This window comes from Zootoca vivipara, chromosome 4 (genome assembly GCF_965207765.1).
Source record: "Zootoca vivipara chromosome 4, rZooViv2.hap1.1, whole genome shotgun sequence".
In the NCBI taxonomy this organism is placed as follows: Eukaryota; Metazoa; Chordata; class Lepidosauria; order Squamata; family Lacertidae; genus Zootoca; species Zootoca vivipara.
Genome location: NC_142587.1, coordinates 36898163 through 36910869, shown reverse-complemented (window position 1 = coordinate 36910869; position 12707 = coordinate 36898163). Strand labels below are relative to the sequence as shown.

At 41.7% G+C, this 12707-nt stretch overlaps 1 protein-coding gene across 7 annotated transcripts in view; it reads left to right on the top strand.

The window, feature by feature from the left end:
* Window positions 1–12707, top strand: part of ARHGAP6 (Rho GTPase activating protein 6) — a 192617-nt gene that overhangs the window by 83194 nt on the left and 96716 nt on the right. The gene's annotated exons all lie outside the window — the stretch shown is intronic.

Sequence of the window (12707 nt, the reverse complement as noted above, 5' to 3'; positions counted from 1 at the left end):
TTTTTATTATTATTTATTTTTGGGGACGGGGTGGGGTTCCTGTACTTGTTGCTAGTCCTTTTTCCCACCACCGGTCGCTGGGATTGAATCTGGCACTATAGCATATGCTCCTATGCTGAACTTCAGTTCCTTCCCTGCACTACCGCATGCATCCAAGTGCTGATGGTATAAAACTGTGGTTGTTGACCAGATCTCCTGCCACATGATTCTCTATTTGAGGAAACTTTATTCTGGAAAGGTTGTCAAATAGTTGGAGGTGAAGATGGGTTATGTGTGTATGGTGTGTGTGTGTGTGTGTGTGTGTGTGTGTGTGTGTGTGTAATTGCTGCACCTGGTGTTTGCAAAAAATAGGAGTGCCCATTGCCACTGTGCTGTGAGTGTCTTAGGAGGACCCCCTGGGCACTCAACCCCTGACCAGTTGCTGCTGAGGTGCTGCAGAAGCCTGTGGGAGGTTTGGGCTCCTTGGCTGGGTGCATGCTCTCTGCCTTGCATATCAACACCTTGTTCTGCTCAGACAAGGTCTGGTGGTACAGGACAGCTGTTGCTTGCATGCCAAGGCAATTGGAAAAGTGAGTACTGTAGTGCTTGGTTTAGAAGAACAAGTGCTACTGTCTACAGTTGCTTACCTGTCCTCTTGTTCTGGGCGATGAAACTGTGGAGACCAGATCTTGCTCAGGGCAAGAGTGCAGATAAGAAACTCAGCAAGGTGGCAGCTCACTATCTGGGCACCAACAAGCCTCTCTAGAGAGAGCTTACAAGCCAAGAGGAGGCAGCAGCTGCACATTACAAAAGCAGCCACTGCTGCCTTTCCCCCCCGGATTTCCGTAGGATTTGGTGATGGTTGGGGGCCTAGTAATGCTGCCCAGAGAGAGAAGCCTCTGCCCACTAACTTGCTTCCTTTCTCTGGTAGACAATTTAGGAAGGATTTCACTCACTGCTCTATATGAAGGTGCAGAGAAGAGAGGGAGAGGTTAGGGGAGTTGCTCTCTTGACTCACCTGAATGACAGTGCTGTTCCCATGGCATGTATTGGGGGAGAGAGACAGCAAAAAGAGCTCTGTAGGCAGTGCAGATGTTCCAATCCACCCCCACCCCACCACCTTGCCCCATGCAGAGAGAGAAACTGAGGCAGCTGACCACCTCCACCCCCTTCCTCTCTTTTGGCAGAGTTGAGCTGTCTGGTAGGTGAGGAAAATGCCCCTACTTAAGGCAAGCAGCTTGCCCTTTCAGAGCAGTGCCACTGTTACTTGGCTGAAATTGTGTCATTTAGTTTGTTTGGCCTAGAATTTTATTTCATTCAATAGTTGTTGGGTTTGTTTTTTTAAAAATAAGTATAGAGGAATAATTCCTGCTGGAATAATGCACACTTACATGTCTATAGCGGGACCTGCGTAAAGCTAAAGTGGTTGATTTTGGATGTTCTTTGTAGAAAAAGAGTTACTATATCTGATGAAGTGTGCATGCACACAAAAGCTCATACCAAAATAAAAACTTAGTTGGTCTTTAAGGTGCTACTGAAGGATTTTTTTATTTTATATCTCAAAGTTTGTGATGTCCCAAGTGCTGTGTGTAATGTGATTGGAACTTGTGATCTAGTGAATCGTATTGCCCTTAATCTTGGGGCAAAACCCTATCTAACATGGATTCATGGGGCAAAGTGGAGCCTTTTTCCTGTGAGTTTCCTTGTGCAAAAATGAAATTATCGTGGTCTGCTTCAGGAAAAAAAAAACAGATGACTGATCTGTTTCACACATTGAAACTGCTATATAATATTACAAACACAAAATATAGCATATGCTAAAAATAATCTAGATGAGGGATCTAGAGTATTGGAGTTGTACGATGAAACACATGGCAGTATTTCAAATATTAAACGCTTCAACCTTTCAGTGCTTCCAATGCGCGACAGTAACAGTTTAATTGAATCCTGACTGCTGAACCAAGACATTGCTACATAATGTGTTTCAAATGTAAGTATGAGATTTCAAGCGCAGAGTTACACAGAGACTGTTCTTTTCTCATCTCACTGCATTCGGAGAAGAATCACTTGTACTTGAAAGTATTGTAAGAAAGGAGTTAACTTTAACCTTTTCATTTCTTAATCTTCTTATGTGATAAGATTGCATTATATTTACAGCAGTACCTTGGGTTAAGAACTTTATTCGTTCTGGAGGTCCGTTCTTAACCTGAAACTGTTCTTAACCTGAGGTACCACTTTAGCTAATGGAGCCTCCCACTGCCACTGCGCTGCCACTGTGCAATTTCTGTTCTCATCCTGAAGCAAAGTTCTTAACCTGGGGTACTATTTCTGGGTTAGTGGAGTCTGTAACCTGAAGCGTTTGTAACCTGAGGTACACTGTATGTCTTAAAGTTGAGAAGCTGAGAAACTGCTTCCTTTTTGCTACCCTACTTCGCAGTTGTAGCTGAGGTTTTTTTAAAAAGCTTTACTCCCTTATCTCTGCATAGTTTGTTCCCTGTAGCCATGTGTAAATATCAAAGCAATTTTAAAACATGTAAGACATGCTGTTGCTATTTCTGCTGGTGTAATTGTACAAAATGTCACTTGAAGAAAAACTTCTGCTTTTTAAAACCAGTATTGGAATTCAGCTGTTAGGTGGATATTTAATTTGACCTCGTAAGAGGAAGACAGATGTTGTAACACTGTGTAACTGCTCCAGCAGTACTTGAGCATGTGGTTTCTTGTCTTCATTCTGCTCTTGTAGACAGATTCTGATGTAATGTTTCTCCAGCCATAAAATTAATATTGGGATAAGTACGGACGTAAGACATTACTCTAGAATATACAATCCACTTGGCTATTGCATTTCAGAGAAACATTTTCCTTTTACATGTATTGCTCAACAGGTTTTCTTCTGTGGGGAGTTTGTTAAGCCTGAATAAACCCATAGTTAACCCGTTAAAAGTTTAGCGAAGTACAGCTTTGGTAACAGGAAGGTAAAGAAAACTTGTCAGCTCTACACATTGTTCATTCTTGTGATATTCTGTAGACCTGGTCTCTGATATGTTTAGTTACCTTTTAAGTTGTGCACCAAGTTACATTATTGATGAGTCCTAACCATGCAAATATATGCACTTCCTGTAGATTTCAGAGAGGCATAGTTTAGTATACAGAATTCTGTCTTGGACACCACACTTAAAGTGCACCCTATTACTTGTTAAAGTTAGCTGTGTTAGGAATCAAAATGTGAGGAATATATTCTTAATAAATAGGTATGCCTAGCTCTATGTTGGCTTGTGATCAACATGTTTATTTTGTAGAAGGTATACCGTAGTTCAGTACTTCTAAAAATGTGAAATATTGAAATCCACTTAGTTTAGGGTTGCTGCTACAATCAGTTAATGCTTTGTCACTTGTTTCTTGATCTTGTTTATGAAGAGTGTTTCCATTCCCATTGACTGAGCAAACTAGCACCATTTTCTTAAATAAACGACATGTTTACATGTCTCTTCTGATGTGGCAATTATATCACTGTGTTAAGCATGTTCCTTGGGAAGTCTAATCCTTTCTTGCAGGATAATTTAGTTTCTGAAGCATGTATTGCAACAGTGTTACAAAATATTAAGTAGTTAAATCCCCCCCAATAAAAGGAAATGTGCAGAGGAAATGTCAATTACAAACTTGTCGGTGAGTATGCCTTGTGGTTGAGTGAGAAACTATATACCAGTAGATGTTTTAATGACATTAACTTGTTAGGTTGACTTTGTGTAGTTTGACAACTATCAATATCAAATGTTTTAAGTTTTCTAAGGAGTGTTCTGTGCATTAGATATCTATCTTATCGATTTAAGTCATTATGGTGAAATGCTGGTCTTACTGGTCATTGCTTGATCATATATTCATTTAGAGTAGTGAATTTACTGGCTTCAGTAGGAATGTTTTCTCTAATATATAAAAGCCAAAGGCAAGTTGTGAGGAGATTTGCACTTGAAACCAGGGAATCCTGAGGAACAGTGCTATTGGGGGAGGGGACCAATAGCAGGCAGCCTGTTAACTTTTGCACTGCAGGGCTAACAGCAGGTAGGGGAAAGAAAATGAACAGAATGATGTCCCTGAATATATTTACTCCAGTATACTCAGGTATACTCCAGTATACCTGAAGGAGTGTCGTTCTGCCCCCACGGAAAGAAACCATGTTGGGTATTTTCCAGTGCATGGTAGCCACCTTAATGCCAGGTCTATCTGGGGTGAGTGGAATATCAAGATCAAAGGGATCTCAATATCCAATATCAACAATGGGCCAGATAAGAGTGAACAAATTGAAACTTAAAGTCGAAACAAGATAGGTGGTCAGAAGATAGTGAGTTTTCCATCATATCTCCTCCTGCAAATTCATTATTTGCTGCTGCTTTTGTTTTCTTTAAAGTAAAGCTCAAGGTCAAAGTTCTCTCTGGTTTGCATATTTCTTAATCTTTCCAAACAAAACTATTCTATAGGAAGGTTACAAAGGTTTATGGATTCCATTCTACAAAATGTGAAGGATGTTTTTCTTACAAATAAATCATAACCAGATGAAAGTATTTAACATCAAATAAGGAAGATATACTCTGGGGGTGGGAGTAAAAATAAGGAAGCAGCAAAAACAAATCCCTCCTAAATCTCCTACATCCAATACTCTTATTAACATTTATAATGCGTATAAGCCTCAGAAGAGTTTCATTTGAATAGTCTCATATTTGAATTTATGGATGGAATCTGCGGGTTGTTGTTCACTATTTATTACATCAGTCCCACACTGAAGCACATACTAACACTAACAGATTTTATATATGTAAATAGTTCTATCAATGTTCAATTGTATTTTAATGATTGATTTTTCTTTGTTTTTAGCAGATCTTGTTTTTATCTGTAATGACCATAGCTGCCAAGTTTTCCCTTTTCTCGCGAGGAAGCCTATTCAGCATAAGGGAAAATCCCTTAAAATAAGGGATAACTTGGCAGCTATGGTAATGACTGTGTATTTGCAGGGGTACAACCAGATTAAATAAATCTTAGTCAACTCATTGACTAAATCATATGATTAAATCCACCAACTACATTTGCATACATTTCAAATGGGTATTAAGCCGTAAGTATATTCTCTTAATTTTCAGATGATGCATGTATGTGCAATAGCATAGCAGGTACCATCATAAAAGAGACATCTCCCATTTTATCTCACTTATGAGGCAATGACTCATGTTTGCATTGTTGTGGGATGTCAATTAGTTCCAAACAGCAAAGGAGCCCTTTAGATAGCCATTTATTTAGCTTCTTTGATGCTTGGTCACTTTCGCAAACCAAGAGAGAACTTAAGAGGATTAAGGTATGGGAGGTGAAACAGTTTGTTTATCATTCTAATTCAATCCAAGATATCAGATAGGCAGTGTTCATTACTATGGAAGAAAAACAAATATAAGCTTTCTCCATTTGACTGTGGGAAGAAGATTCAAATGACTAGGAACCACATGTGGCGGATTTAAGAGACTGCAGAGATTGCTCTTATGGGAACAATCATGTACAGCCTGTGAAAACAAATGTCACTACAAAACACATACATGTACATATAGGAACAGGAGGCAGCCACAGCAACAAATAAAAGGGGGAGATGAACTTGAAAAAAAGGCCAGCTGATATTATTTATTTTAGCTCATTGCGTATTTTAGAACTTAAGTTCTACCTTTAGAAGCAATCTTGGACCTTCTCACACAAATGCTGCTGCCTATTGTACCACCCTTCCTTGCAATCTTTACAATTTGAGTGTCAACCATTGCCATCTGTAGGGCTGCAGCAGCACAGTGTGAATTGAAGAAGTTGTGCAAAAAGCACTCTATGAGAGTTACAGTATATTTAAAGTAGCCATCACACTGATTGTTTGATTGTTGGAGGATGGATGGCGGCTAACAGATTGAGGTTGAATCCTGACAAGACAGAAGTACTGTTTGTGGGGGACAGGAGACGAGCAGGTGTGGAGGATTCACTGGTTCTGGATGGGGTAACTGTGCCCCTGAAGGACCAGGTGCGCAGCCTGGGAGTAATTTTGGACTCACAGCTGTCCATGGAGGCACAGGTCAATTCTGTGTCCAGGGCAGCTGTCTATCAGCTCCACCCGGGACGCAGGATGAGACCCTACCTGCCTTTGGACTGTCTCGCCAGAGTGGTACATGCTCTGGTTATCTCTCGCTTGGACTACTGCAATGCGCTCTACGCGGGGCTACCTTTGAAGGTGACCCGGAAACTACAACTAATCCAGAATGCGGCAGCTAGACTGGTGACTGGGAGCGGCTGCCGAGACCACATAACACCGGTATTGAAAGATCTACATTGGCTCCCGGGGGACCCAGGTGGCGCTGTGCTTAAACCACTGAGCCTAGGGCTTGCTGATCAGAAGGTCGGCGGTTCAAATCCCTGTGACGGGGTGAGCTCCCGTTGCTTGGTCCCAGCTCCTGCCAACCTAGCAGTTCGAAAGCACGTCAAAATGCAAGTAGATAAATAGGAACCGCTACAGCGGGAAGGTAAACGGCGTTTCCATGTGCTGCTCTAGTTTGCCAGAAGCGGCTTTGTCATGCTGGCCACATGACCTGGAAGCTATATGCCGGCTCCCTCGGCCAATAATGCGAGATGAGCGCGCAACCCCAGAGTCGGTCACGACTGGACCTAATGGTCAGGGGTCCCTTTACCTTTACCTTTACCTTACATTGGCTCCCAGTATGTTTTCGAGCACAATTCAAAGTGTTGGTACTGACCTTTAAAGCCCTAAATGGCCTCGGTCCAGTATACCTGAAGGAGCGTCTCCACCCTCATCATTTTGCCCGGACACTGAGGTCTAGCACCAAGGGCCTTCTGGCGGTTCCCTCGTTGCGAGAAGCCAAGTTGCAGGGAACCAGGCAGAGGGCCTTCTCAGTTGTGGCGCCCGCCCTGTGGAACGCCCTCCCATCAGATGTCAAAGGGAAAAAACAGCTACCAGATGTTTAGAAGACATCTGAAGGCAGCCCTGTTTAGGGAGGCTTTTAATGTTTAATAGATTATTTTATTTCATTTTTCTGTTGGAAGCCGCCCAGAGTGGCTGGGGAAACCCAGCCAGATGGGCGGGGTATAAATAATAAATTATTATTATTATTATTATTATTATTATTATTATTATTATTATTGAAACTTGATGTGATGGAAAGAACCTATTTGAAAGTGCATGGTTATTTCTGAATATGAATGCCATAGGAAGGATAAGAAAGGGCATACTGTATTGTGTAAAAGATATGTGTTTAGTGTGCATAAAACACCATGTTTATGTGTATTATGTACGAAACTTGCAGAATGTCTGTTTTGCAGAGAACTGTAGCAAGTGCAAAAAGCTGCTTTTGCAGTGAAAGCTGCAATAAGAGGGTGGAATCTTTGTTTTAGCTTTGTTTGTGTTAATTGATGACTCATCCCTGCAAGACTGGGTCTGGGTCTCACCAGCTGCCAGCACAGGTGCTTTCTCTCTATTACAGCAAAGAGGGCACAGAATCCAGAAAGCAGGACAAACTCCTCCACGGAATCACTATGAGTGATGATACCAGACCCCAATAATAATTTAGTACTGGAGATGTACTACCACCCCCCTGATGTCAAGATGGAAAATGAAACCAAATAGGTATCTAAGAGTGCAAGTGTGCTAGCGATGGCTTACTTCAGTTACCCTCACATAGACTAGGTAAATGCATGTTTGAGTCGTGACAAAGTAGTTAAACTTTTAGATCCCCTAAAAGACTTTTGGTCATTAAAGTAACTGGAGGTGAAGATTGCAAAGTTACTAGGGGCCAAGAGGATTCCAGCATGGTCAATGAATCAAGTTCAGTATTGGAGGCAAGAAGACTTCCTTCAGAAAATTATTGGCATCTGTCCTCACTGTGCATAGCTGCCAAGTACCCCGTTTTCCCCGGGAAAACCCCGTATTTTCTTACTGTTTCCCGCAGGTGTCCCGAATGGCAAAATACCCTGTATTCCCCCAGATTACGGAGCTCCTGCCGGCGGCCATGTTCTTCTGGTGCCGCGCCAGCACTGGAAGTCACTTCTACGTACTGCTGGACATGCATAGAAGCGAATTCCGATGCTGCTCTGCCCATTTCCAAAATGTCTGCAGTGCCAGAAGTCGCTTCTACGCATGTCCGGAAGTGTGTAGAAGCGACTTCTGCCGCTGTGGACATTTTGGAAATGGGCACAGCGGCATCGGAAGTCACTTCTACGCATGGCTGGAAGTGCGTAGAAGTGACTTCCGGTGCCGCGGCGCTGCTGATCCCGGATTTTTCAATCTGGAACTTGGCACCTATGTCACTGTGTAAAATACAGTATAGGGCAGATCTCCATACCTGAACATCAGTTAGTCTCTGTGAGAACAGGTTGCCAAACTAAATGGGCCTTTGATCAGTTCAGCAAGACCTTCTTATGTTCTTAAATTGCCTCACAACAAAACTATTTCTTGACCAGGTTATGTAGTATTTTATGCACAACAAATCTTTTCAAACAATAAAGCCTTTCTAATAAAAATGGTGGCTTGTGTTCAATGGCCTTAAGGAAGTGTTGGTGCCTAAAATTCCATTGGGGAGATGTTCTGCCTGATCTATGCTAATTGGTCTTTAGAAAAAGAACATTAACTGTATTGCTCTTCAGAACTTTTATCAGCAGTGTGCAGTGGAAAGGATTTCCTGCATTTATTTGTGTGCTAAATTCAGTGCTTCTAATACAAGCATTTAGACCTCAGCGGTTCCCATATTTCATGAGTGGGTACAAATACCAGTAAATAAATGAGGAAAGAAAAAAATGTTCCTTTTTGACAGCTAATGTTCTGACTTCTGAGGTAGTAGATGTATATAAAAGACGTGAAGCTGCTGTTGCAAATAACTGAGTGTTCCCTTCTGTGATTCTAGCAAGACTTGCTTCACATTTTGGTGCCATTGCATTGAATATTTTCCAGTTAGTGGTAGCTAACGTAGCAGCGGGAGCCAGTATTTTTCTAGCAACTACTTTTTGCCCTTTTTTGTTCTCTTTAAGCATCATAAATCTTGGGTTTTGTACTGTCAAATATATTGATTAACTTTATTCAGTGAAAAGTAGGTTAACAGCACCCTGCTGTGATAATTCATTTTCCAGACTAGATTTGAATGAACAAATAGGACAATAAATGGGCTCTCTTATGTCAAACACAGCTAAGATCAGAAATATTTCTGTGTTGCAACACGGTAATATTTCTTACCTTGACTATGCTTTCAAATGTGAGTTGTTGTTTTAAAAAACTAACTACTACACAAATATTTTTTCCCCCTCTGATCAGGAAAACAACTGTTTCAAACCAGCTGTTGGCATTTGGGAGCCTATTTGTAAAAGGGGTGGAACAAATATAGGGAATGGTTTTTAATAGAGGACGTAGTTGTCTTCTGTGTTAAATGTTGGAAATCAATCAGCTTAGTAGTGCTGTTTTAACCTGTGAAGTGAGAAAACGGGAGAACAATTTTTATAGCTTTTCATTGCTAATTGGTTTTGAGCACAGTAGATTTTAGACATACATGTGAGTCAATGTTGCATGCCTGGTGTGGGTTCTTAGTGCTGAAACACCACATGAGAAAGATAAACAATGTCTCCATTTTCTAATGCAGACAGTGAAAAGCCAAATATATGCCAACCATGAGGTGTGTGCCCTGTATGTGGTGTGGACATACCCAGAGAACTGAAGTGTAAAAAGGAACACTTAACTGTGCATATACCAGAGGTATTCTATGTCTCTTCACTGCACATTTGACTTGTAGCTGGTGTGCTATTTGAGTAGGATCTTAACATTGTTCTTAAACGTGTTGCGTTTGCAAGTACTCTCTGATAATGACACTGGAAAATGCCATAATGACTTGAGTATTCCATCATTATTCAAGCTCAATTTACTTTTAGCTAATCTTATTGTAAGCCATGCCTGCAGGAAAGCAGCATGACTAATCTCTTCCATGTATTGAATTCCAATTTTTCTCATAGATAGGGCCTCTTAGTGTGCTATGCCTCTATGAAGCAAAAAGCTCAATTAATGTGTGGACAAGAAATTCAGCTACTGCATCAAGGAAATATGCAATGAGCAGGAGAGCCACAACTATTTTGCATGCTCTCTGAATAGTAATTGGAATGTCTTTATGGCCATGGCAGATATCAAACTGCAGTCAGATGTGTGAATTTTTATATATTTTTGCATTGCAAGGTGTATAACGGGTCAGCAAACTTCTTCAGCAGGGGGTCAGTTCACTGTCCCTCAGACCTTCAGGGGGGCTGGACTATACAGTATTTGGGGGAGGGGAAGATGCACGAGCCTCGGTGGCTGCTTACCTGTGTCTTGTGAGCAGCAGCAGCGGGACGATGAGCGGCGTGTGAAAGGGGTCCAGAGAGGGACTGCTTAAAATGGCAGCCGCTCAAGTGCTGCTGCTGCTGGCACCAACAAAGCCTCGCCCCCTTCCTCCTTCCCCCTTCCTCCTCTAGGCAGGACGGGGAGATGCCAGGAGGAGGGAGGGAGGGAGGAGGCGCTACTGCCACGTATTCTCAACAGGTACTATGGGGTAATAGTGAGGTAATAGCTCCTCCGAACTGGACTTAGAAATTCAAACAACACTTCTGCATGCAGCAATAAATGGAAATAGTTTCATATTGTTTGGGCCACTAGAAACCAAATGGCTAGTTTTTGCTCAGCTGAGGAGTAAACTGAAGTAAGGCTATGGCATCAGCAAACTACCCGCCAAACCAATATATGGAACAAACCCCCACCCCACCCCGCAAAAATGGTTAATGGGCTCCCAGACTAGCAATAACCAGGGATGTATGATGGATATTTTTTCTTACTGTATTGTTTTTTTGCAGTAAATGTAATTCGGCAGTAAGCACACATCTTAGAAAATATGAGTGAAGCAGATAGATGGAGAGAAAGTTGCACAAGAGGACACATCTATTACTCTAGCTGCAGCAGCATGCTGTCTCTTGTAAGTGGCATGTGGGGTCAGAGAAATACTTGGCACAACTGACCCCTTTCAAGATTGCCGTGACACACACTTAATCTGTGCAGGCAATAAAGGTAAAGGTAAAGGGACCCCTGACTGTTAGGTCCAGTCGCGGACGACTCTGGGGTTGCGGAGTTCATCTTGCTCTATAAGCCGAGGGAACCAGTGTACAGCGGGTCATGTGGCCACCATGCCGCTTCTGGCAAACCAGAGCAGCACACAGAAACGCCGTTTACCTTCCCGCCGGAGCGGTACCTATTTATCTACTTGCACTTTGATGTGCTTTCGAACTGCTAGGTTGGCAGGAGCAGGGACCGAGCAATGGGAGCTCACCCCATCGTGGGGATTTGAACCCCCAACCTTCTGATCAGCAAGCCCTAGGCCTGTGGTATAGACCACAGCGCCACCCGCAGTAGCTGGCAGGAAAATATTGTCAGTGTTTGTGAGAGATGGATGATGAACTGTTTGAATCTCAGGATTTTCACACTGTTTTAACCTCACTTTGAGCTCTGTAAGATAGCTTTCTTAAATTTCCCAACAGCTAGAAACACACTTTCCACCTTTATTTTGGCAAATAATGTATGAAAGCATGTCCATATGTGTGCACACTTTGAACACAACTGGACTTTCTAACGAAGAGAAGAGTGCTGCAGAAACTAGCATCCCGGTTTAGCCACTTCATGAAGGTTTTTTTTTTTAGACAGAAGCTATGCAGCCTTAAAAGGACTTGTTTAAATTTTGTGTGTGCGTGTGTGTGCACGCGCAAGGAATATGTCAAGCTTGTAAAAAGCAAGCAAACCTTCACTACTTTTATAAAGTTAACATATTTTCTTCTTGCATATTAATAAAGGCAGAGCCTACATTGCAACTTTTACAAATTGAATATAGTATGGAAAAGCTTTTGTTCTGTTTGCAATTTGGTTTTCTGGGGGAAAGGGGTGGATATGTGAGAGGAAAGAAATTATTCTATCCCTACAACCTTGACATAACCATCACAGAATTACAAATGTAAACAATACCTTTTAAGGCTATATCAAAAGTGCAACTAATTGCTGAGGCTATAGGTGCTTTATAAATCACTAAATGAAATGATGCTTGAAAGACTAAAAAGAACGAACAGCTGAAAATTGGAGCAAAAGCCACAGCACCATACAAAGATTCCAAGAACTATGCTATTTTTGCAAATTTACTCTGAAAACATGTGGTCATAGTTAAGAATAAAATTAAGCCCATAGTATATATTTCCACAAATTCCAACAATTCAGGCCAATAAATGCTTGACATTGAGTTCAGTGTCAAGTGAGGGTATGTTCACATTACCATTTACTGTGGCTCCTGTGTGCACTGTTGGCTTTTTAAGATGGGTTCATACAACATTAGCCACAATCCATCTGTATCCTGCTGCTTTTAGAGAAATGCTCCTCTCTAGTGAACTCAGATTTTCAGCCACACTTAAAACAATATGGTTTTCTTCTGCTGCCTATCCTCCACCCCTAGGACTAACAGAGCTTCTACAGAATTTTCACCCTGTACTTTCTTTATCAAATCCTGCTCTTCCATCCCTGGACAGTAATGTACTCTCTGTTTGGCTGGCTAGTTTATTTTCTGAGATGAATTCATGAGTATGTATCTTAAAAGAAAACATTGAGAATAGCAAAAAGAGATGAAAACCATGTTTTAGGCATGCACCGTCATGGCTGAACTTGA